Source organism: Falco cherrug, chromosome 7 (assembly GCF_023634085.1).
Source record: "Falco cherrug isolate bFalChe1 chromosome 7, bFalChe1.pri, whole genome shotgun sequence".
Lineage (NCBI taxonomy): Eukaryota > Metazoa > Chordata > Aves > Falconiformes > Falconidae > Falco > Falco cherrug.
This window is the reverse complement of record NC_073703.1, coordinates 57,449,017-57,475,953: the sequence shown is the minus strand read 5'-3', so window position 1 is coordinate 57,475,953 and position 26,937 is coordinate 57,449,017. Positions and strand designations below refer to the sequence as shown.

The window sequence follows — 26,937 nt, the reverse complement described above, 5'->3', positions numbered from 1 at the left end:
ACCATTAGCCTTCCTGTGGAGTGAACTAAGGCCCATGACAACCTTGATGTTTTCTGTTCTGAGGGAAATAATAAATAAATAAAAGTCCAAGACCTGTTTCAGACCTTGTCCTCTCTACTGTGAGCCTCTAACCATGCATGTGTGTTGCTCTGGATTCAGGTGTTAGCTGGGTTTTGTTTTTCTGTTTTGTTTTAATCAACAATAACAACATAATTTTTTTTTATTGTGTTTTGTGGTGAAAATGGATATCCTTTTTTTTTTTTCCTTTTTTATAAGCCAGAACAGGCTAAAACCCAAACAAGCTTCTCTTCCTTCCACTTCTTCCAAGGGTGAAGTTTGTAACCCTCACTATCTCATCTTGGTAATGACTTTCAGGTGAAGTTTTAATCATTCAGGTGCCTGTAAGGTAAATAACTGTCCAGCTCCTCTTGCTGTGTGCTCAATGGCCTATACTCACCGTTCTGAACTGACCATTCAGTTGGGTAAAGGAGAGCACTGGTATTTTTTGAACTGTTGCTAGCATGGTCACATTCATGTAGTGTACTGTGTGTATCTGAATAAACATATATGGAATGTATACATATGTATGAAGTTTCCATCAACTCTTAGCTGCTAGCCTCAGGGCTTGTAGAAACTGTGGAAGCAGTTGTTTCCAGTAATGCTGTTTGATAGTAGCTGACTGTGCTCAGATGTGTCTCATGTCGTGGCTTGGAAGACTGGCAGCACAGGCAAGGGTAATGCTTCTCTCAGTGATTTTGCCACGATGTTGGTATTTTGGGTGCAGTACTCGCATTAAAATGTCAAAATATAATTGCCTTCATCTACTTATAATAAGTGATTGTGATATTGAATACAGTTTTTAAGTCTTTTTTTTGCCTTCTTTATCAGGACATGTTTTGTCTTTGTTAGGTATGATATTTTAACCTCATGGTTCCCAAAAGAAGTTTTAGAATCCAAATATCACTTGCTTTTAATGATAATAAATGCCAAATTGCATTGTAAAAAAGGAGTTTAAAACTGACGTTATGTTAAGGGTCTCTGAAAATCTTCACCAGTGATCAAATCACAGAAATGAAAAAAATGGTGGCTTTGGGGTGGGAGCCAGATTATCTTTCTGTTCTTCATTATTGATGTTTTTGTATTTATTGACATAGAGGGGAAATTAAGATCTTTTTTGGCAGGTAAGCTACATTTATTGATTGTATTCAGAATAGCCTTAATGTAAATTGATGCTCTGATCCCTCCTGAGTTGTTAAACTTAGTGTAACCGGTCCTTTTTCACAAGAATTTTGTGTAGGAGAGAATCTTATTATAACAAAGCTACAGAATGGCATATTTGAAAGCTGTCTAGTCTAAGATTAGGGTGGTGGTGGTGGGGTTCTTAAAGTGGAGAAAGAATGTATGTGTGCTCCTGTGCATCCTCCCAACACGCTACTTGATGCAATTTGCATGCAGGAAATAGTTTCTAAATCGCAAGCTGAAGGTGTGCAGTTAAGTGTCTGCTGTTCAGTGCCTTTTTTTTTTTTTTCTTCCTTAGACTAGAATTGTAGCAGATTGATAAAGGTTGACAGCTAACTGTTGTGCATCACTTTCAGTTTTATATTACAAGATCCAGGGAACTTGTGTTATTAATGTTGCCTTGACATTTTGTTCAGAATTGAGCTTTTGGAATTGCTTTTCCCTCCACCTCAAACACACATGGACTCCTTGGAAAGATGTCCAAAATCCCAAATTAGATTATCTTGGAAAAATAAGAAAGGAAAAATATGAGCAAAACAAAACTATAGAAAAAACTTGATGGGAAAAGTGAGGCATCAGATCTATTTATTTAGCCATATGTAATTTTTCAGTAATTAAAAGGGATAGGTTTAATATTCATAAATATGAAGCCTGTATTGATGCCATAAGTCTTCATGCATAAAACAAGTTTGTTGCAAAGTTGGATTTTGGCAGTTGTACACTGGGAGCTCTATGTTGCCCTATTAATCATAAAAGAAGGTTGATAAAGTTGGTTTTAGTTGGCATATGTAGCCTTTTCCATGGAGGTATCAAAAATGACTGTGCAGGCTTACTCAAAGTAGTTAGGTTGCAGATTCCCTATCCCCCCTCCATGTTCAGACTAGGACAGTGGCTCTGTAGTGCTTTATCCATTTGTTGGAGTTACTTGTGCTGTGTAGGTTCCTATTCCTCAAGAGCTGGCAGTAGCTTCCTTCAGCGAGTACGGTATGTTTCACTGCAGTGTTTTGCCCAGAACATGGCAGATGCTTGCATCAAGTTTAATGCCAGTTAAAAATGTTTGAATGGTGTGCTGTCTTTGGAAGCAGTTTGTTCATTCTTTGTCCAAGTGAGGCTTTTGGCAGGGCTTGGTGCCATCTCATATGTGATAAAAATGCAGAGCTAGAAGTAAGGATATACTAAACAATATTGCATGGTTACTGTTCCTTCAAGTTGAACTACAGAACTAAAGCAACTGTGTACGTAAGACTTGCATGAGTATCCTCTAATTGCTGGCTTTCATGGAAACTGTTCTTATTGTACCGTAACAGTTAAAACTGGTATGTTTTGCTTTGAGGTAGGATTCATTTTGAAAGTTTTCTTAGTCTTCAGTGGTACCGAAGAATGGTATTTATAATACACTGACTCACTGCATTCTGATTCTTGAACTTGAATCATACTGGGCAGAAAAATTCTGGAGTGTTCCCTTGCCATGGCACTTCAGAAAACATTTCTGTCAATTGCTGTGTAGCTCTGCTCTTAGTAGTTGTATCCGCTTGTGAAGAAAACCAGAAGTTCTCTTTCTGCCTGACCAGTGGTTGGTGTATTGCAGATTCTTTTTGTAGATAAACATCAGATTAAAATCATATCCTTTTATAGTACTGCAAGCCATAGGAGTCAAAACCTGTAAGTTTTTATCATACTTCTGACCTTTGAAGACTGTAGCATCAAATAGTACAGTCTACAATTCAGTGCAGAGCAGCATGTAAGAAGTACTTAACAAAGGAATTGCTAAGCAGATTAGAATGTTGGATCAAGCTTCTCTGTCATTAGGTAGGTTTTATTGTTGCCTTGACAAAGAAAAGGATGAATAATGCAGTCTTTGATCTCTAAATATTTTCTGTTTGTAACTTTCATCTATAAATAATCTTTTTAAAGCAAGTTAAGTAGAAAAAGAGGAGATCAGAACTGATGCCTGATCTTCTGCTGTGATTTGCCTGTATCCCCCAGTTAGTCCAGGCTGCTGCCAAAGATGATCACGTATCAATCAAGTAACATGCCACCATAAAATACAGTAGGGAGGGAATTTTGAACTAATTCTGTGCAGTTCTTCCTCTTTGGTATGATATCTGAATGTTTCAGACTGTAGCAATAAAACAAGCTCATGGTCTCATGTGTGTATGTGTGTATATATATATATGCTACTTCAAACAATTGTTCTGCATTCACAGCAGGAAGTGTTTTTCCTCCAGCCTACTTACATTAAGATTTTTACATAACCTGGTTTTTATAGTCTGATTATGCATATCCTAACAAGAAGGAAAAAACAACATATGAAGGGTGGGGAGGCTGAGAGAACATAAACTATGCAAAGTTTTGTTGGCCTTGTTTCAGGGAGGAGTCTACCCGTTTGTCCAAGTTAAAACAATCTCTAGTAACTGTTTAGCTGGAACAACTTCATAGAAACAGTCTGGCACACCCTGTCAGCTGCTCTGCTGTGTTCGTTAGAGCCCCGGCAGCAGACGAGTAACTTTCAGTAGCCTCAGGGGTTGATGGAGTTAAAACAATACTGCAGCTCAAATTCTGACATGAGTGTTTTGGAAATAAACCCTACATTTAGGTGCAGTTTTTAGGGGGGGAGTGTCTGAATAGCTTTATAATATTGTGGAACATGTGCATCAGGCAGTGAAGTTTCTTAGGCAATTTTATCCCCTATATCTAGATGGCTATTGGAAAATCGCTTTAGGTGTCAGATTGTACTTCTGTATTGTCTCCTCAGACATGTCTTCACAGGACAGGCTCAGCTGGAAGGGAAGCTGCAACATAAACTTCTTGCTGAATGAAATAACTAGTAAATACTTTTCACAGATAATACAATACCAGCCCCTGCTGTGTTAGTTTTCTTAAATCTTCTGCCTCTTGCCACTGTTTGTGGGACACAGTAGTAATGGCAAGAGCAGTTTTCTGTGATTGGATCAATGACTTGGAAGAGAATAAAAATTTTAAAAGAATATTCTCTTACCTTTAGCAAAAGAAGCATTTACACAAAGCATTTAAAGCATTTACACAAAGTATGCTTTTTCTGAGTGAGGTGGAAATAGAAAGCTTAAATAAACAGAAGCTATTAACCTCTAGTCATTAAGTTCCTTCATCTGCATTAATGGCAGATTCCTGAAGAAATCTTGATTGTTCAGTTGTCTGAGAATATCTAAAGTTGTCTAAAACAATATCTGATAATATTTTTGGCAGCTGAAATTTGTTAAATTTAATAAAAAGAAAACAATCAAGAGCTAGGTAGAGAACTTTTTTTAAAGAAACTTGAATAATTTGTGTTCTGTTTTATTCTTGTATTCAGATATCATGGTTTCTTTTAAGAATAGCTTGCTTCAGTTTGGCCCACATAAATTTGCCATGCAAATATACTCAAACATTCTTCAGCTGTACCATCTGAGGAAATGCCAGTTGTTTACCCAGTGTTCATTCTATAGTGGAAAGTAGTTGGGAAACAAAAGAACAAAAATCAGGCCCAATTATGGAGAACATAAAATCGGGAGCCACTTGAAAAGTTGTTTCAAAATTTGTCAGGAATTGATAAAAGGGCTGGTTTCTATTGTGGCATTTAAAGATTCTAAACTGATAGACCTCTGTGTGTGTTGACTGATAAAGCCATAAAGTATCCATGTTTTATTCAGCTGGACTCCCAAATGATTTTTCATTATTTTATTGTAAATTCAAATTTTAAAAATTTTCCTGTTACGTCCTGTCCTTCCCCTCAAAAAAAAAAAAAAAAAAGGCAAGTTTGCCTTTGGATGTGTCAACTTGTTTGAAGTATTGATCTGTGTTCATAGCAGATTATATGAAATAATATGTGTAATTTTTAGCCAGAGGTGAGGCTTATCTGTTTCCTAGCTAGAAACTGATGTAGCCTGATAAAACATTCTTGTGCTAATGTTAAATAGCGCTTTTTTTTTTCTTGGCCAGGGGGAAGGGTCAGGAGGGGAAGAGCAGAATGGAAAGCATCAGTATGTGCAACTACACAAACTGGTAGAACTACAGACTTCTCTTGACTCTAATGTTGTATCGGAGCATGATGTTGGCATTTTGCAAGATAGGTGTTTCAATTCATACCGAGAAACTGTGAGGACTAGAGCACTTTGTCATTAAGTTCCAGTGGTAATGGGTCTTTTGTGATCCAGATGGTGAGATATAACACAGATTTCATTAAAGGCTCTAACTTTAAATATGAACAAAAATGTCTCTTTGTTTAGACATACTTCAGTCTTTATGTTACACTAATGATAGAATAGCAGAGCAGCCCAGGTTAGAAGGGGCCTTGGAAGATCATTTGGTCCAAATTTTATTCATTCAATAATGTATTTTAAAAAAAGTGTGTAGTGGGACAGCAGTGTCATTCAGGCAGCCTGCTATAGTTATTCAGAGCAGCAGTCTAAACAGTAGAATTGTTAAGAATTGTATTAGCTATTCATTTAGATAGATAGCACAGTCTCAAAGACTTGAGTAATGAGAGGTATACTATTGCTTTGGACTCTAAATTTAATGAGGTGGAGAAAATCTTGTAAGAGTTACTTGTATTTGTGACTTTCTACAGCTCTGCTTTTTCCTATTGTATTTACCCCATACCTCTGGTTTCAGACTGTTTCAGCTTAGTCTTGGTCTCTTTCTTAATGGATTTCATAAAGACTGTTCTTACCTCTTTGCTTACTGTGGACCTGTTCAAACATTAATTCTTTCCATTTTCTCTTTGCTTTCTGTCTTCAAAAAATCTACGTGATTTAGGGGAATCAGCTTTGTTTCATGTTGTCTTTCCCATTTTAGCTTATCTGAAATGCCTTGAAAGGCTGGAAAAAATGTTCGAAATGCCCTTTTTCTGTAAGTAGACCCTATTTTAAAACAAGCCTGTTGTGGACAGCTTTTAGTTTTATTTGTGGGATTTTTACTTTGGCAAGGTCTCCGTTTATTCTACTTTTAAAATATTCCTTTTTGTTTATGGTTAATTAATTGGATCTTTTCTGCAGCTATTGGTATTGCTTCCTGCCATATCAGCTGTTCTCTGTCAACTGATTGTGGTTCTCTTAGGCTACAACACCTTCTTGGAGAAATTTCAGTCACTAAACACAGTTCTTTCACTTCAGATTAATTCTTGTTTTTATTTTGCACACTTCCTTTCTGAATGTGAATACTTACTAGTAACAAGCCATTGTCAACTTGCCGCTATTTCTGCTTAACTCACCTTCCAGCTGTCCAGCTCTACGCAAGAATCTACGCTTTTTTTAAAAACAAATAAAACCCAACACTATTCCTTTGTCAGCCATTGCTTATGCCAACTTTTTACATTCCTAATGCTGACTAGTAATGTTGCTGATTGTCTGTTTATCATGCGATTATCACATGCCTTTTACCTTCTTGCTCTTTTTAAGCATTTCACTCTTCTGACTTTTCCATCTTACAGTCAAGCTCTTTATTTCTCAGTGCCTCATCTGCTCTGTTGTACCGTTTGTGGGGTTTTTGTTTTTCTCTTCGCTTTTGTTTCTAGAATCCTGCTCCAGATGTAAACCCAGGCTTCCGCTATGCCATTTCCGTAAAAAACTGATGTCCTATCACTTGGCTGTGTTCCCTGCTCAGGAGGAATCATTTGCAGTGCATAATGCCTATTTCTTATTCTCCCTGCACGCTTTGCCTCCAGCCTAACTGGATGTTTGCTGTTTGTGTTGGGTTTTGTGAAATCCATGATTTGCTAGTGTCTGTCTATTGGGAGATCAAAAGGTGTCATTCTGCTGGTTTGTGCAGTATTTGATTAAAGCAGTTGCCAGCTCGGTACAGGGGGTCACATAGCAGAAGGGCAGAGAAATGGTTCCTGAAAAATGGTTTGTGTTGGTTTTTTGCCCAGAGCCTGGTTTTAAAACAATTTGAAAACTTAAGAAGCACATAAAATAGCAAAGAAACAATGAGTATTAGAGCAGCCTTGTACATCTGTATTTCTGGCTCCGAAGGAGTGGTCATTTGTGGGGATAGATCACTGGGAACAGCTGCATGGGATTCAGCTGTAAACTTCTATGTCTGGTTCTGCTCTGGCTTCCTTTTCACCTGTTGAAGCATGTTACTTCTCTCTAGGAGAGCTTTTTGGCTTTAACGCTGTTCATGCTTCATTCTCTTTTGCACATTAATCTCAACAGAAGGAGAATTTACAGCTTCTTCCCCTCTTATGTAGTGTTCTCCATAAAGACTACCATGTATGAATAATATATTACATTGTCCATGTCTTGAGGCTTTAGTGAACGTTACAGGAGAGAGGAATAAAAGTTGATCTCTCTTTCAAAACATCATTCTCACATGTTTTCAAATTAGCTTTAGACCTCATTTCTGTCTTTGTTATAACCTGTCTCACAGCATTTCTTGCAAAAGAGTACGGATAAAAAGTAAGTAATATGGTGACTTCATTTTTTCGTTTACATAAAATGCTTTATCTCTGATAGTGTGGCATGTTGATAACACAGTTTCTCAAACATCTGTGTGTATATAGAAAATAGAATAAAAGAAACGCAAATTCCTTAGGCCTTAAAGTGCTGCCTAAGCAGACAATTTCTCTTAAATTGTGACGGGAATGCTTCACTTTGAGGGCTGATTTTAAAATTATTTTTCCTAAGTATAGAAATGCTTTTAAAGGATTGATTTTGTTTCATTTTGAATATAATAAAAATATCTCAAGAACTGGATGGAATTGATATTCAATAAATTCTGGAAACTTAATATAATATATGCACATGCAACTTGTCAAACTGTGTCTTGACTATGTGCTTTATCTGTCAAAGCAATCTGACTCAGAGTACACATAGAATTTCCTAGAATAGGAATAACTTGACTGACATGTCCTTTATTTTAAAATGTTATTTTTACTCAACCAATAGTTTCATCATCTAGTTATCGATATACTCGAAACAAAGGTGATTACCACCAAGTTGCTAAGTGACTATAAGCTTGCACAGGGGGTATCTAGTACTGTAAAGAAAAGGGGTAGACTGCCCACATCTAATCTTTCTAGTATAAAACTAAGAATTCTTGCTTTTCTGGTTCATTCTTTGACACTGATGTGGCTGCAGCTTGTATAGAAATTAGTTTTATCTTAGTGGATAGTGAGTACCAAAAGATATATTAGAAGAACCTTTGAATCATAATGTAGCTGATTGCCGGATTACGTTTCCACAAGGAATGCTGTTTCCTTATTACCTGAAACGTTGGCAAGTGCTTTGTTTCATTTTTTTTTAAAGCAAATAGAAGCAGAATCTTCATGAGCTACAGATGACAGGGAGTCTCAGGGGACAACTGATGCTGTACTGTGCAAGCTGTGCACAGTATGGTGTGCAACCTCCATCATAAGGGTGCGGTTGTGCAACTGCTCTGCTCACATCCACTCTGTGGCCAGATCTTTGTGTGGTATCATCAGCTACAGGAGAGTGAAGCTCAGAACCTCTGGGGAACGTGTATTTTAGCTAATGGTATTCATACTTTATTGAAATTGAACCTGGATTAAGGGTGTAGCATGCGTAGATTAAAATGTGAGCAAAGAAAATCATTCACTGGAAATGATGATGGCTGCAGAACATCCAAAATGTGATTAAGCAAGATTTCAAGATACTACTTCTGGGTATTTCAAATACCATGAGGCTCTGCAGGACTTCCTTCATCACTATAACACAGTATGAAAAATAAAAACAATTGAAGTTTTGAATTAGCTTGCATCCTCTTTGGTGTTGACTGTAATGAATTGAACAAGCAGACTGAGGCAGCTGAAGGGAGGTTGGTTTACTGAACTGATGTGTGTCAGAACATGCAAACCCTGTGTTGGTCGGATCTAGCATCTGGAAGAAGTTGTCATATTTGAACAGTAAAAGGTGATTCTTATGGACATCTGTAAAAAATTGGGTGTACTTTGAAAGCAGATGCTGGGTGATGTAATGTGCTATGCCTTTCCACCTGTGCACCTGTAGGATTATTTTTTTTTTGCTATGAAATGCAGAGAATGCTTTAAAGTGACTTTGTAGTCTTCCCCCTATCTTCTGTGTTGTACCAGTAAGTTCTTCATGTACAGTTGAAAATGGTGTTGATAACTTCTAAAGAATTTTAATGTAGTTGTCTTCCAGGTTCAGTGTGTTAGTGTTTGAGATGCATTGCCCAAGGGATTTGGTGAGGTGTCAGGAAGTATAACCCGGGAAAGAGAAGGCAGAGAGAGAAAAGAGCTGTGGTTCTATCTGTAGCCAGTGTATCCTGCTTGACAGTACAGCTGATCTATAAAATTAGGTGAATACTGCCATATCCAATGCAATAAAGTGTTATTTTATATCTTATATACAGTGTCTGCATTTGTTCAGAATGTTACTGAAGTTCTTTCACAGTTCGTTAGGTGTCTGTTGTGCCTGACCTTCTGTTGGATTATGTTTGAACTTGGTATTAATGTTCCACAGGAGTGCTAAAAGGGATGATCACAAACTTAGGTGGGCATTTTTTTAGAAAGGACATTTGTACTTACTGTTATAGGGAACTTTGACCCCACAGAATGGTGAGGAGTTGGAACAGACCTCTGGAGATCATCTAATACAACCCCCTGCTAAAGCAGGTTCACCTAGAGCAGGTTGCAGAGTCACATTCAGGCGGGTTTTGAATGTCCCCAGAGCAGGAGACCCCACAGCCTCTCTGGCCAGCCAGTTCCAGCTCTCTGTCACCCTCAAAGTAAAGAAGTTTTTCCTCACATTCAGGTGGAAGTTCCTGTGTGGCAGTTTGTGCCCATCGCCCCTTGTCCTGTCACTGGGCACCACCGAAAAGAGCCTGGCCCTGTCCTCCTTGCACTTGCCCTCAAGGTATTTGTAGCTATTGATAAGATCCCCTCTCAGTCTTCTCCAGGCTACACAGGCCCAGCTCTCTCAGCCTTCCCTCATCAGGGAAATGCTCCAGTCCCCTCAGCATCTTCATAGCCCTCTGCTGGACACTCCCTCCCTGTCCCTCTTGAACTGGGAGCCCAGCACTCCAGATGTGGCCTCCCCAGGGCAGAGCAGAGGGGCAGGATCACCTCCCTTGACCTGCTGGCCATGCTGCCCCTAATGCCCCCCAGGGTCCCACTGGCCGCCTTGGCCACCAGGCCACACTGCTGGGTCGTGGGCAACTTGCTGCCCACCAGAGCTCCCAGGTCCTTCTCCACAGAGCTGCCCCCCAGCAGGTCCCCCCCAGCCCGTACTGGTGCACGGGGCTGTCCCTCCCCAGGGGCAGGACCCTGCACTGGCCTTTGTTGAACTCCATCAGGTTCCCCTCTGCCCAACTCTCCAGCCTGTCCCGGTCTCACTGAATGGAAAGACAGCCTTCTGGTGTATAATTCCTATAAATGTTTTGATGCACTCCAGGAGAATAGAAGTTTGCGCTTTCCCAGCAGTAATTTCTAGTCCCCAGAATACCGGACCACTACTGCCCCCAAATACTTGGTTATTCAGTGTAATTTGACATCCTGTCTGGAAAATTTTCCTTTGAAGACTGGAAAGTGGTTATCCTGTAAGGTCCTACTATTCTGATTCATATTTGACTATAATTTTAGAACTATTTACTTCCGGTTGTAGATCGTATATAAACACCGAAAAAAAGCAAATGCCAAGCCTTAAATCCTGTTAGCCAGAACCACCATCTGTGATAACAATATCTGCGGGCCCATAATGGTAAATCATTCATCAGCAAGATCTTTTATGTAATCTGTAACTTCAGCCTACAGATTAGTATTGTTTATCATAATGCAGTATTTAAAAACAATGGTTTCTTACTCATATATTGCTGTATTTTTTAACTGTACAGGGTCATCCACACAATAATCGCTCTTGGCTGTGTCTCATTTGTATTCTGTATTCCACAGGCTCTCTGCTGGTAACATTTCTGTAAGCTTTCAAGACGCAGCTGCTTCTTATATTATTAAATCCTTTTCATTATTACTTCTTTATAGAAGGATAAATACAAATAGGTTAAATAACAGTGGCAGGAGAACTTAACTGCAGTCTGGGCTGTACAACTGCAATTGTGCAGTATGCTAGGTTCAGTTTTGAAGTTCAGCATTGTTAATATACCAAGAATCCACTATGAATTTGCTGTGTAATTTTTAAAATTAAACTTAAGGCTGAGCTTCATAGGATGGTGGAACAAATTGGTAAAAGGCTGGGATTCCTATTAAAGCTAGCAGATTTGTATACTGTATTGGCAAAAGAAAACCCTCAGAGTGATATTAATCTGAGGACAATTGTTGCAGGTACAGTATGAAATTATGATTTGAAAATCATCTATTTAAAAAATCAAAGTATCTTTGGTACTGGCTATTAGGATTTCTTGTTTGTTCATGGAAAATGTTACAAACAAAAGGCCCTACACCCGGCCCTATACCCCTGCAAAACCCTATCTATAATACTGTGCATTCTCTAATCTCACAAGATATGACCCTTTCTGACAACTCTTCAGCACAAGAATTGGTCTGCACTGCATATGTGGAAAGCTAAGGAATTAGAGGAACTTTTAAGTAGATACTGAGATGGTTGATTTTTCTCCAGTGCTTATTAACAGCAGGGCGGGGGGAAAGTAACTCAGCCAAGGATCGGTTTGTTTCTGTTCCAGGTGCTTGACCTAGCTGTCATTCCAGGCCATGGGCGTTTGAATCCATGTTTGTTTGCTCCATTGAGAGAAGTATGTGCAACTGTGAGAGCTCTTTCCCTTTCTCACTGAAGAAGTACTTGAGTGAGGTTTTTGTGGTACTGAAAAGGACTTCATGCAATCTTAAGCAGAATTCCTGTGTTTCTACATGGGATTGTCAGACAAATACGTATGAAAGTGCACACATTGCAAGTCCTGAAATGTGTTAGATTGAACTTAAGTGCACAGTCAGTGTACACAGTGTACAGGTGCCTTTCAGGCTCCTGGTATGTTGTTCGGTCTTGTAGTCTCACCTGAACAACAGATTATGTGGAAAACCTCATGCAAGTATTCAAAATCTTCAGTTTATGTTTATGGAAGACTTCCAGATGGGAAAGAGAGGATGTGTCTGAGGAAATCTGAACATAGGGCATATCTGTTTCTTAAGTTTCTTTTATTTTCAGCTTTCTGGAAATTGGCATGTTTTTGAAATGAAATGCTGAAATAATAGCCTTGTTTGATAATGTTAAAATAATTGATCTGCAATAGATGACAGATACTTACTTAGAATTTTTTAAAAGCTTACTGTACTCATATATTATGTATTGGGATTTGGGGACCAAGTGCAAATTGGGCCGGATTACTGATGTTTTAATGTGATTTTCCAGATCAGAACACTTTATTTTCTTACCCCATTTTTTTATCATATGCATCTAGTGGATCCTCTTTCTGCATATGTGAAACACTGTATCTTAGGTGACTTCATAAAGCTTTGGTTTCCCTTCCCTGTCTGAACAGCAATAACCCTAAATGAACCAGAGGACTAGCCACACCACTGAACTGTTTACACTTTTCTAATTGTAATGATTTGGAAGAGTTTAGTAATATATCCAGTGGTACTTATTGTTCTGATGGTTATAAGGCTTTAATTATCTATTTCATTTTGTCATTGTTTGTAACAGTTATGACCAAGTCATAACTGACAGTGCTGCTATTGGAAGGGGTGCTTTAATGCTGTATTGTCAGTGCTTTTTTGTTAAGGAGAGTAGTTTCTCGCTAACATAGCAGTAAAAGATAGCTTGGATGTTACACCCAAACAAAAATCATATGCTGTTTATTTTAGTGATAGCACACTGTTGTTATATCGGTGGGTGAATTGGAAAGTAGATAGGGTCCTAAGGCAGTAAGGGCTATTCAGCAATTGCATTTATAAAGGAATCGGGTTCTTGTAGGAAATGTGCTTGACAATAGCTCCAAACTCTGCTATTTGCTGAAATGAATAGTCCCCTCTTTCAATCTCGTGTTTTATGCTGTTGTAATTTCAGATAAAGTCATTGGGTGAAATACTGAAACAAATGCTGTAAGATACAATTCTAGTTAAATATACTAGTTTGAAATGTATAATAAGAAACATAAATCAAGAAACTCTTTTCAAGTAGTCAGTAGGGTCTGTTTCCTTCATGCAAATGGATTGCTGTGGTTTAATCTTTGACGGTTTCATGGCTGTTTTCTCAAGCTGCAGAATTGCGGTTGGTATTACTTTTTCTTTCTTGAAATAGTTTGAACCAAACATTAAATCATCAGGAAGGCCATGCCTTGAACTGAGTTTACAAAACATAGGATTAGAAGAAACCCAATCCTTAATCTGTCTAGTCTCACCTCTCCTGTAGCATAGGTCACAGAATACTGCCCAGCAAATCGAGTTTGAATTGGTATTTAGTCAGATCAGCTCTTATCCAGTGTAATGGGGGACGGATACAGTCCAGATCACGGAAAACAAGGAATTACCTCAATAATGTACTGGGAGTTGTGTCAGGATGCAAACATCCCAAATCAAAACAAAACTAACAAAAAAACAAACAAAAGACAAACAAAACCCCGCAACACACACACAACCCCAAAAACAAAACACGAAAGACCCCAACAAACAAACAAAAACCCACAAAAATCCAAACCCCACAGATCTGAAAGGAATCTTCAAAGCAAATCTTTCAGCATAAGTCTTCACTCTTAATATTCTGGTGGCTGTTTAGGGCCATTCTCTCCCTCTGCAATGGTGCTGTGGTTTCTGCAGTTGTATACTGACCCAGGTCAGGAACTGATTCAACTGAAAAATATTTTTCTTTTCCTGTGTTCTTTTTCAGCCTGCTACTTTGCAGTTTGGTTCTTTCTGTGACTATGAAAGCCACAGCATGGGACATAATGAAAGCCAAGGCAATGGGAGGAGGTAGCTGGCAGCAGTACCTGATTTAAGCCATAGAGGTACCAAGGTTCTACCCATAAGTCTTTGCACTGCAGCTCTTGTTTGGTGCTGGTACAAATCCTGAACAAACCCATTCCATGCATTTATGCAAAGCTGTATTTGAGCTTTGTGAGGTCTTCATGAACAAGTTACACATTTATTAAAATAAAAATAAAAATATTGTGTGTAAATAATCAAAACAGGAACAGAGTGAAATTCACAAGGCTGAGGTATTGTGCAAGGGTTTTCCTAAGCCGTAGCTTTTAGTGTTACCTTAATGCTTATTGTTGCTTTTCTCAAAGACTACAACAGTAGTCTGCATAAACTCCCCTTGATTGATTGGTCATATATACTAGGATATGTGTCAGAAGAAGCTAAGGGGCACAGCAGACCATTCCATAAAGGAGATGTTAGCAAGCTGCTCAGCATTCTCAGCCACAGAATGGCAGCTCAAAACACAAGTGTTCCAGCTCAGTCACCCAAGCCTCTCAAATGCGGCTGGTATGTCCCATTGTAAAGATGATACCTGTCTTACAGGCATTTATCCCTACCAGATTTATGTGAATTGTGATTTAGTTCCTTGGACTATTGTTGTTTATTTGCCATTGATTGATGTCTTAGTATGTATCAACATAGTAGATGGTCTCAAATCTTCAGTTTTATATTTATTGCAGTGAATTAACTACTTTAATATTACATTTATTGAAGAACTAGCTGTATAATATCTCCATCCTCATCTTTCTCAGCAGAAATGCTGTTTCTGGTTGTCAGTATCAGGTGAGTTGAGGAGAATGTATGGCATTATTATTTTTCCTGTCACATTCTAATCCTTGTGAATAGCTCATGGTAGGCTGTAAGTAAAGAACTGCTTCCTTCATAAGCAAAAGTATAGTATCAGGTAACATTCTTTTTCCTGGGTTTTTATGTAAGTGTGATGCTAATGTGTGTATGCTCCATGGGTAGAAAAAAAAGGTGGGTAGCTTGAAGGACTGTTACTACTGCATGGATGACTTTTCTGCATGGTCTGCTTAAAATGCAATTATGTCTCTTATGTCTGGATAATTTGACAAACATAGAAGGGTGGAAAAGTTTCTGCCCTTTTTAGGGGGCAGAATGCCTAATGTGTGTGGGTGACGTAGCTATGAAACATCACTTGGTTGATGGTGCATTTCAGCTCTTTTTAAGAAAAATTGATGTGGTTCAATTATTTGCTTGAAAATAATCTGATCCTAGTTATTGTCTTACAGTCTTGCTGGTAATATTTAATACCTGTTAATCTGGGAATAGTCTGGTTTAACTCGGCACACAAAATACTGCTGAATCAGATGTCCCTTTAAAATATAATTAAAACTGAGAGGCCTGGCTATTCCCGTGGTATTGTGAAGTAATCTTTGAGCATTTGTAAACTCTTGGGATGCTTCTTTAACCAGTCTGTTATCAGTACTGTGCTTGTCGTTATGCTTTATGCTATTGAGTTTGACTAGGGAGAGTGAGCCGTTAAGATAAAACCCTTCAAATGGAATAGGGCTGCTCGGCTCCCTTCCCCTGTAATTTTAGTCCTTGCATGCTTTCAGTCTGAATGCCTTTGCTTTCCCTGGTGGTGTTATTTCTATAGCTATTCCGGATCACATTCAACTTCATTTGTTTGCAGTCTTTGCAATTATACCACATTCAGTAAATCTCTGACAAGGCTAAAATGACTTCTGAAGAGCCTTTTGAAGGCCTCATTTCCATCAGTTTCTGTCCTGACATGCTGATAGGGATACATCCCTGCACTTACAGCAGTGTCAAAAAAACTAAGTGCTTGAATACCTGTCCCTGTGCAGTATAAATTTTCTAGGGTAGTGCTAGTTGCTTTTAGTTTTAAATGGCATATTCCTTACAGCTGTGAAAGTCTGTGGAACCCTGAACTGGGGTGCAGATGTGTCTGCTTAAGGACTGTTAAACCAGCTGATGTAATAACATACTGCTTGTAGATAGCTCTCTCTAGCTGGCAGAAACTTCTTTAGGTTCATAGGTAATCTTGTGGATTTAAGATTCTAGTTCAAGAGCAAACCGTTTCACTATTCTCAGGTTTGGAAGAAGAGCAGGAGGGTTCAGTGATTGCCTCTCACCAGTGCCGTGGGAGACTTTGGCAGCAAATGTTACGAAAAGCTGTTGGCAGTAGTTAGGCAGGTCAGATGATTGCCCAGTTGTTCCTAGATATCCTGATGTCCCATTTATCATTTCGTGAACAGGGACTGAGTTTTGAAAGAGAAGTTTTTGCTTCTTGAAAAGCTGGTGACAGAAAAAGTGCCAGGCAGGGGAGAACAACAGGAATGCTGCAGTAGTTTTAATGCAAAATTGTCATATTAACTGTTTTGATTTCTCAGATGGTTGTATGAAAAAAAATGGAAGGGGGCATTAAACACCTTAAAGCAAGGGGTCCTATTTCTTGGGCTTTCATTTATATATTTCAGAGGGGAAGTAAAATAACTTTGGTTTTAGTAAAGGAGCTGGCCTAGATGCAGAATGCTGTTCAGAGAGAACATAAACTGAAATGGCAGTATCTGCAACAGGTCACTAACTAGGAATAATTACTAGATGGGGAAAGTAATGGAAATGGACATCTGTGAAACAATGAAACATTTCTTATTAAGAGAATTAGCCTGTAGGGTGGCTTTCTCCCTCTCTCAGGCCCATCCCCCTGTGTGTCCATCCCCCCCATCCTCCCGTTGCTCTGTCAAACTGCTATTTTTAATGTGTACTTATTTAATTAAGTGATTGAATACTGGTAAATTTTTAAAAGTTGTGCTCCTAGGAGATACCTGTGATGTTTTTTTCTCTTAAATTTCACTCTGAAGCAGCTTACTGAAATAGCTTTATTACCACTCCTTTCCATTTTCATTTTTTACAAAGGCTTGGAACTCTGAGATTTTCAACTGATTTTCCAGCTTAGTTTCAGTGGGAGGCAGGGTCAGACCTTCAAGAATTCTGGTAAGCTGTTGACAATATACTGTTATCGTAAATTTTTCAAAGCTGTGAAAGTGATTATGATGTAAAGCAAACCCTGCATGGTGGGGTTTTTTTGTCTTTTTTAAAATATGAAATGGAAAACTGAACTTAAATGCTCAGAGAACTTCTTTAAGTACCTAGAGTTTTGCATTTTCACTTCAAACAATTTTTATATTTCAGTTCTGTTTCCAGCTTGTAATACTGTTCTGAAATTTAAATTTATTTAATCAAAAAAGTTCTGTTATGTAAAATAAAGGTTGTTTGAATAGGGTTTGTGTTTGCAAGCACTGATCTGTAAAAATTAAAAATATTAATTTTTTTTTACTGCTTCTGTGGAAAAATAGTGACATTTTTTTCTTCATGGAAATTCTTTAGCAACAATTATGTCTAACTTTTTTCATTTCAAAAGAATTTAATAAATAATATGTCTGACTTTTCTAGAAGGAAAAGGTATGGAAGCGTACCGTACTTCCTTGGTGGGTAGAGGAGGACAGAGATAGAAGCTAGCTATAGATGTGACATGTTTGACTTGCTTTGAATTACTTCTGTCTCCTCAAAATGTTTATCTGAAGGAAACAAAGCATTTAAGTGATTCATTGGTTAGAGCTTTTTTTGTACAAAAATTGACTCCTGGCGTTAGAGAACCAGCCATAAATTGTAAAGCACAATAAAAAAATGGGTCTTAGTACAGTGCAGTGAGTTCTTTCAGGTTGAGCGAGTCAAAGCAGTTACTTATTACTGAAGCAGGACACAGTTCAACACTGCATAGTTGAAATCTTCCTCAATTTATACAAACTAACAAAAAATACTAGCCTTAGGCCACATGCATAATAAGACAGTGGCTTGGAACAGTTTTCCCCTTCAAATGTTAGTCAGGGACATGGACCTCTGATAGAGTTTATCTCTTGATGGCTGGGGATGGCTGGCTGTGAAATGTTGTGGAAGAGTACTGTTAAGGGAAAACAGATTGTGCCAGTTTCTTGTCACATTCTCCTTTTATCTTGAGTTAAGAAGGTTGTCATACCGTTGTTGCAGGGCTCTGATAGGAAAGAGAAGCGTTAGAAGTCTGAACTCTGCAGACAGTAGTGGCATGTAATATAAATGTGTGGTTCAGTTAAGCACTGAGAAACAGTGATATAAGGGCTGCCATCCTGAATTTCCCAGCCCCACTTCCTGAAACTGTGTGGAGCTGAGCCCAATAAAATAAATAACCTTTGATTCAAAATGAAAGAGACTTTCACTTGTTTATACTAGTGTGCTTTAGACTTCTACAGTGTTCTTTTCACTGGTCAGCATCTTGCTTTAGCCATTTTGAGTCCTTTAAGGCCTTCACGCAAAAGCAGCTGAGAAATAATTCTCATGGTATTTTGTTTGTTTTCACTGAAAGTCAACCAAGCATTTGCTAACTTTCAAAGAAACATATTTTTCAACAGGTTTGGTTTGTATTCTATAGTGAGTTTTGAGTAGCTTAGGCAGTGCTTGTCTCTAAGGAAGAGTTAAGTCTGTCACTGGTTTGCCTGTACAGTGATACTGAGGAGGATCCATCTAGCCTAAATTTCTTTGATACTGGCTAATGGTGCTTGGAGAGCAAAGATAAGAGAAGGGTGAACACATGTCAGTATAGTTGCTGATATATTTTCTAGGTGCTTCCTAAATCTTAGACTTACTGAACTTGATGTTGGAACTTTATACTTAATCTTTTTTATGATCCTTTTTTGGAAGCTTGTCTAAGCAATGTTTAAACTCATCTTGGTTTTCTCGTGTTTTATAATAATAGATGTTTTCATTTTGAGTTTTATGTGTTTCCTTTTTTGATTGACTTAATTTGATGCCTTGAAGAAATTGTGAGAAAAACTGAATCGTTATTCCCTATAATCATGTTCATGCCATCCTTGAAGTTCCTGAAGACGACTCCTCTGCCTTTGCATTTCCTAACATTTAGCTCTCTTTTTCTAGATTACAAATGATACTTTTATTTTCTTACTGCAAAATTTCCCTGCTCAATCTTTGATTATTCTTCTTACGTTACTATGGGTTGTTTCTAGGCTTACTTTATCTTGTAAGAGATGGAAGTACACCTCCAGTATGGTACTACTGAGCACATACGTGGGCATCATAATTACGTTGTAAATATCTTAAGTAAAATAAGTTATATAATATGGAATATAGAAATGCATTATAATAAAGTATGTGTAATTAGGAAAATAGTATTACTCTTGTGAGTTGGAATTTAACCATGTTGTAATAAAGAACTATTTAAGGTAAAGTCTTTGTCAGATGATGGTTATTTAATCTTTTCTCCATTTTGTATTTCTTTCCCTTTTACTAGCAGATAATATATTTTGTTAAAATGGTCAGTGATTCCTTTTAAAATTAATGATAGCAGTCTTTACAAACCTTTTATTTCATTTAGTGGGCTTAGTATTTCTGGCTTTGCTTCTAAAAAACTTTTTGAGTGAAGTTACACTAATTCATTGATGTGGTACTAATAATGCCTTGTCCAGAAAAGATGCACTGGTATAGCTGGCTTCCAAGCTTGAAAAAGCACTCTTGAGTCTGTAAAATTGTCTCTGCATGATAAAAAGCTATTATACAAGAGTATTAGCCAAAACAAAGGTGGTGTGTTTTTTTAATCTAGATGAGAGTGGTCTTAATACAGTTGCACAGAGAAAAGAAGCCTCCAGTTGAGTTTGAGAAGGCCTAATAAATTCTTTAACCATAGTGGGAGAAAAGTACAAATATTTTTTTTAATTGTCTATATTCCGTAAGAACTTAAAATTGTTATACTGAGAATATAGGAGATGATGTGTTTCAAGAAGATATAAGATGCATTTATTTAGAAAACATGTATCCTGGCTAAAAATGAAAACAAAACAAACAAAAAAACCCCACAAAAACAAAAATCCCACAAGAAACCAACCAAACAAAACTCCCATCTAAATAGAAATAGTTGCGGTAAGGGGGAGAATAGTCTAAAATCTACTGATTAGAAAAAGCCATTCTGTGGTTTTCATATGAAGTAGCTATTCTCTGAAATAAATCCTGGTTCAATTCTCTAAGTGGTATTTTAAGCATTAAAAAACCCCTACAAATAGATTCTTAGAGAAAATGTTTTGTGCTTGGAATGCTTACATTTATTTCCTAAGTGTCTTGGTACAGTGTTCTCCAGGTTTGTTGGGTTTTGGTGTTTGGGGTTTTTTGGGTTTGTTTTTTTTTTTTTTTTAGAATATGAGAATTCTTAATAAATAAAGGAAACCACCAGCTGGAGCTGCTAGTGATACTGAAGCTTCTTTTCTTCTTGCTTTGGCAGAACTTTGTCCTCTTGCTCATCAAACCTGTAAAACATCTGATCTTAAGTCCTTAATCTAGACTGCCATCAAAGGATTTGTATTGATTTGCATCAGCTGATGAGTGGACTTTAAAGTCCATGTGTTTAAATTGAGGTTGGACTGGGTTTTATACCCCCCTGACAGCCTGTTGACCAACTGGGCAGAGTTCATAATATAGCACAGTTCATGGAGAGGGGCTTCATGTCTTTTTGTCTTCACTAAGTGATAAAGTTCTCAGTAAAATTGGGTATCTTTTGGTAAAGTCACTTTTGCTTTTAATAGATGGATAGTGATATACCAAAAACTTATAATTTCTCAGTATTTTGATTTTATTTAATAAATACGTAGTGTTACTAATAGGAGGTGAAGGAAGTAGTGACAATTTACTTTGATGCTGTTGAAAAGGGTATTTGTAGGCTGTTGGAAGAGTAAAAAAAACCTGAGAGAGTAATTATACATTCGTACCCTTGCAAGTATGTCTCAAATACAGAGATTTGCAACAGAGAAGCATAGCATGTGGTAAAATCTGTAAGTATCTTCTAAAATATATTCTTAATTTATGTAGCATAAACAGAAATACTTCAGGGACTATCTTAGTGAGGTGTGATCAGTGTTCAGAATTTACTGTTCTGCATTGCCAAAGCTGAGTGCAAGTACATACATGTGGTGCAGTGATACTGATTTGCTTTGTGAATGCATCATTCGGGACACAGTCCCACTTTTTTGATTTGTCTACAGCTATTAATAATTTAAGAAATGCAACTGCACATTTCTTTCTTTTATAAAATAATTTTATATTGGACTATTTTAAAAAGGCAAACTCCTCTTTTGAGGAGAACAAGGCTAATTTTGGTGTCTCTAGCTACTGCTGTAAGAGTTTAATATATTGAAAAGACTTTCAGCAAGCTTTGAAAGAATTTTGCTTTGCATAGGCTTTAGGAAACTGAAAAAAGCTGTGGAGTTTTTACTACCATTACTGTAGTTAAAGTTCAAGGCCATTCTGTGAATTTTATTGTGAAATAACAAATTTCAGTGTAATTTCAAGCCATTTAGAAACACATTTATAATTTAAACTATGCAATTTACAGTAAGGACAGCAGATATATTTTTCTTTACTGCACCATTTAACTGGTTTTATCAATGAGTATTTATAGATGACTCTTACCAGGGTAATTACAGGATAGCCTTCATAGACTAGACAGCAGACAAGCCAATGCTCATGGTGATTTTAAGCTCTAAACTACACAGTGGGAATAAGCTATTAACAGCAAATTTACAAGCAATGAGGCTTAGAATAATAGAATATATTAATACAGTGTATCAGCAGGAAAATCAAGAAAATCTTCCACTCTACATCCAATATCAGATTAGACATAGGAGCTTTCCTTTCAGGATGTGAATTTTCTGGTTTAGGGGTATGTAAAGCAGAGAATAAGAAAGAAACTCCAATAAGTTATAACCAAGCCAAAAAAATGCAAATAAAGGCAAATAAAAATAAGAAAATAAATGTGCTTACATAGGAATAAGTTCTGTAGAATAGGGATTGGCTATATGTTGACATTCCAGTTGTTAGTCCTGGTGTTCAGAGAGTCGGTTCTTCTGCTTCTTGATATTAATTTAAATACAAATTCAAATTTAAAGAAAAAAAATTAAAAAGTGGAGGAATAGGTAATTTGGTAGAAATATTGTGGGTTTTTTTTCTTCTACTTCATCCCCTCACTTTAAAGTGCTTGCAGTTTTTGCAGAGTAGTCAGCACACTAAAAATGACTGCAACAAACGTTAAGAATATAGAATTTGATCAGAAGAAAATGCTGACACCAAGTAAGAGAGCAGTTAAGTTGGATAATACATACCTATTACTCAGAAATAACTCTGATTTCTGGGTATATTTAGAGTCCATCCAAGCTTTCACTATAAGCTTATGTAAACATTACTTAAATTGAAATTTGCAAATGAAATTTCATTTGCAAATCTGCGCGGTGCTAGGCCCTTAGATGCTATGTTTGGCATTATATAATTGATCAGATTTTAAGTGCTAGGCTCTGAGCCTTCAATAATTAAGTAATGCTAAAGTAGAATATTGGTAATAGTAACAATTATGTATTATATAAAACTGACATCAAAAGATAGAAGATCTATAGCTCAGTGTTTTGCACTATAACAGTAAATCAATGTATTGATGCTTGTAATGGCATTCATAAATCCTGAAGTAAATCTAGTATCACTCAGTTACCGTATGGGAATGTAGCCATGTAGAAGTCGTGTAGAAGATGCACAGCTTTCAATGCTCTGGCTTTCTGTCCTTGCAGGCAGAGAGGGTAATTTGGATTGGAGAGATGGACTGCGAGGTGAGGGGAAGAGCTGGGAGGACTGTAGGGCTCAGAGGTGTGGTTCTGTGTCTTCTCAGTAGTTCTAACTGGCCAGCTACTGGTGGCATGGTGCAGAGGCTGATCCTGGAGCCAATCATCGTTCGTGTCCTTGTCTATGACCAGGACAACAGGATGGGCTGTGCTTCCCTCTGGTTTGTGAGTGATACCAGTTTGAAGGGGAGTAATTGATATGCAAGGGAGGTGGGGAGGACTTTTTAGTAAGCTGACTCCTAAGTGGGGGAATGGGGCAACAAGAACTTCATGATGTTCAACTAAGACAAATATGAAATCCTGCACCTGGGCTGGAATAATCCACTGCTGGGGCTGGGAGCTCGCTGCTTGAGTCGGGAGCAGCCTGATGGGAAACACACAGGCTGAACAGGGCTCAGTGGACAGCCCATGCAGCCGTGAAGATGGACTGCATGTTGAGCTCCATTAGCAGGAGCATAGCCTGCAGATCAGCAGAAGTGATTATTCTCCTCTGCTGGGCATATGGGACTGCATCTGGAAACCTGTTTTCAGCACCTTAGTGTAAGGCACATACTGTTAAACTTCAGAGTCTAGCACAAGTCAGCTAAGGTATTTAGGAAACGGTAGCATATGACAGGAGGAGAGACTGAGGATGCTGGTTTTATTTAGAAAAGATAAAAGAGAAGACAGGGCTGAGAGGGATAATTGCAGCCTTCCACCCTAAATGTTCTACGGTTCTAGAGAAGGTAGAACTAGGTTCTTCTTAGATGTGTGCAGTAGAAAACTGGATGGCAAAGGCAGCAAGTCACAATCAGGCAAATCCCATTCAGTTGAAAGGGAAAAAGAGGAAATAAAAAATAAAAAATCACTATGGTAAAGCAAAGTTATGCACTTAGTTTTACTATGTTTTGCAGTTAAGCAACCTCACTGAACATCAGTGTTTGAGCAGGGGTTTGACTAGATGACCTTCAGAGGTCTGTTTTAATTCTGTGATTCTGAATTGTATAAATGAGTATGTGGCAGTGGAGGAACTTCAGGGTGTTTAGATGAAGTAATTCCAGCATGTTATGAAATAAATGTTTTGGGAATCTCAGTACTGTGTACAACAGGATCTTTAAAGCTTTGTAATGGAATTGGGACAAGCAAAAGAACTTCCTTGGAGGAAAAAGAAAATACTAAGTTAGGTTAAATCTTTAAGTGTACTGGGTGTTTCCTAAGGCTGTCACAGGTATCAGATTTTTTTAATTTTTTTTTTCCCCTGAAGATTTGGATTTGGAAGTACCTGTTAGTCCTGAATTAACTTTGCTTTTAATGGGAAGTACATTACATAAGAACTAGTATGCTAGTAAATGCAATACGTTTAGAGAAAGAGGGGAAGCTGCTATCAAGATTAAACTAAACTGATTTTAGCCTTGCTTCTGCTAAGTATTACCAAAAGTATCAGTGCTTGATCATAAGTTTTTGATTATATTTTCCAAAACTAAGTGAAGTGTGGTGAGATTGTAACAGTGTCATGCTGTGAGGGAAATTGTGTTTGATTTTTAACTTCCCAGATAAATCTCCCTCATTGAGGAAATTCCACAGTAGAGTCTTACTTATTAAAGTTGATATTTGAATTTTTCTTTGCTTTTCAATTATGGCTGTTATGTATTTGTTCTGTAACTGTCAGTTGGACGTGGCTTTACTTGGTGTGTTACTGTACCTCAGTACAGAGTGGATGGACCTAATGTTTTGCTTTAGGTTAAGTGTTGGAATAGATGTATGGGAGTACACACAAATTACACATTTTCTCATGACTTCTGCAGCAAGCATGCTGAGCTTTCTTGCTACGTTACTGTAGATACAAGAAGCAAGTAGTATCATTTAGGGATTCCATTTTAAAGAAGTCAGAATAACTGTTTTCATCTGGTCTTGTCTCATTCTTCTAGTGTCTGACTGTAAGAAACCAAATGCATGTTTCTGGAGAGTTTCTTGTAAAACACGTACCGTGCTCTAAGTTATCCACACTTTTATCCACTCCAGTGCTCTGCAAAGGACCGAAGAAATCAGTCATGAGATGAGAAATCTGCACTGTCAGTTTTAGTTTGCAGGTTGTGCATCTCTTTAGAGGTGGTTGTGTTTAGAGATTGTAACTCCAAATACATACTTTTAGAAAACTTGCTGGAATTCGCATGTTTTTCACATCTTAATTCCTGCCAGATGCCAAATTTGCGTGATCGTATGCTGGTCTGTGCCTGATGTCATACCAAGGAGAAGCTAAAAATCAGCCAGAAGAATTAAGTACGAGGAGATGTAATGAGCAAATCAGCCATTTTAAAATAAAACCCTCTTATTGCATTGTGCAGTGAATACATAGTGGCAACAGTAGGAACAAATCTACGGGGTGTTACCGTGGTGCTTGTAGTATCAGTTCTCTTTAAGTTCAGACACTGTTGTTGTATAAGGAGACATGCAGTGAAATGCAGATTGGGATGGTGGCGGAGATTTTTCTTAGCTCCCCCTCCTCCCCATTTTAAAGTGGTCTTCCTGTATTTCTCCTGGGTTTGGGAATTATTTGTTCTCCAGAAACTATTGTGGATTAAGGGCTTTTTTGCACTGTGTAGCATTATAGTTTTCCCTCTCCTTATATGTGACTGTTTGTGGGAATAATTTTTGTTTAATTTGGTAGCAGTACTAGTAATACCTTCTGTATGACCACCCACCAGGACAGCAGGTAGCTCCACTTCATTATAGCTCTTGCACCACGAGTCACAGCATGACTGTAAGCTAAGGGGGCACACCTGCTGGCGCCGGTTCAAACTACTGAGTGTCCTAGTTGTAGAACTTTCACTAGATAGTGGAAGTACTTTAAATATTTAAGATTCTTGATTTGTGATCTGTACTTTCTTTGCGTGTTGTGCCTGTTCTTTATGTTTAGGTTTTTGATGGAGAGGGTTTTTTTGTGTGGTTTTTGTTTGGGTTTTTTTGCGGGGGGTGTTCTCTTTCAGGGTCTTTCAAGCTGTTGCATTTATCTGCTTCAAAATATCTGTAGCTTTACTCTTTCAAGGTAGAAGAAATCTGAGAGAGAATTTTTTTTTCCTTACAACTGATTTTAATTTGGCAATAATTGTAACTGTTACTCATGCACACAAATTGCAAAAGAAAATAATTGGCTTTCCCTGTAGTGTACTGTGTTGAGGAACACTGTGGATAATGCTTTAAAGAAAATACTCTTTCCTCTGTGTGTGTTTCCTTTACCTTATCCTTTGTGTACTGTTAATTAATTTATATTTTTCACTGGCTGTCTTCTGATAGGAAATTGATCCAAATCAGTCATGCAAAACACGCTTCCAGCCAAGTAATTCATAGTTATCTACTTGGACAGATAAAATTCTGTTGTTCAGATGGTTAAAAAAAAAAAAAAAAAAAAGCAGTAGTGCTTTTAACAGACATGGGTTTATTTCTGATTTTCTGGTTTGTTGGGGTTTTGTGGTGTTTTGCAAAGCAGGTGCATGGGCTAGAAATGTTACAAGTTTGGTGTGTTTTATACTTTTTTGAGAAGAGGGTTTGTATTTTTCTGTTTGTCCATGAAGTGTGCCACAGCAGACCAAGCTTAAATGAGATAATATTCAAATGCTAATCTGCTGATCTGTTTCAAACCAGGCATTAGTAGGCATTCCCTGTCCATAGAGCTTTACTGAGAGGACCTGAGTCATTAGCTCAGTTGGCCGGCCCTGTGTAGGGATGATTAATAACCCTTCAAAAGGCCAACTCAGTTCATAAAATATGGATGGTAATGTCTTCTTTTGCAGATCTTGAGGTGTAGTCTTAACTAATTATCTCCCAGTTCCTTCATCCAACCTCTAAAAAACCCAAGGTCTTGTATTTTAGTTTATACATTGGACGTGTTGAAAATAGTGGCTTATTTGTTGTCCTGTGAAAGAGGAGAAGAACTTCTATGATTGCATCTTACTGGAGGAGGGAGAAAGTCACTGTTTTTAATCTTTCAGAAAAAAATGATGTATCAGTAAAATCTGCTAACTATATAAAATTGTCTTTTGCAATTGAAAGAAGTGCATGCTATAGCACTTGGGTGTTTCCTATTTCTCTTAAATTGAATAGTGACCACTAATGTATAGTATAAAACTAACTTTTTGAAAGTTCTGGCTT

General features: G+C 37.7%; 1 protein-coding gene across 3 annotated transcripts in view; it reads left to right on the top strand.

Annotated features, from left to right (window-relative positions):
- STXBP6 (syntaxin binding protein 6) overlaps positions 1–26,937 on the top strand; it is a 121,946-nt gene that overhangs the window by 44,608 nt on the left and 50,401 nt on the right. The window contains exon 2 of one of the 3 annotated variants that reach the window (XM_055716901.1): positions 17,024–17,101. The exons of 1 other annotated variant lie outside the window; for it this stretch is intronic. The gene's annotated coding sequence lies outside the window, so the exon portion shown is untranslated. Of the gene's footprint in view, positions 1–14,121; positions 14,146–17,023; positions 17,102–26,937 lie in introns of those variants that run through there. One more of the 3 variants, XM_055716902.1, reaches the window with a different exon arrangement.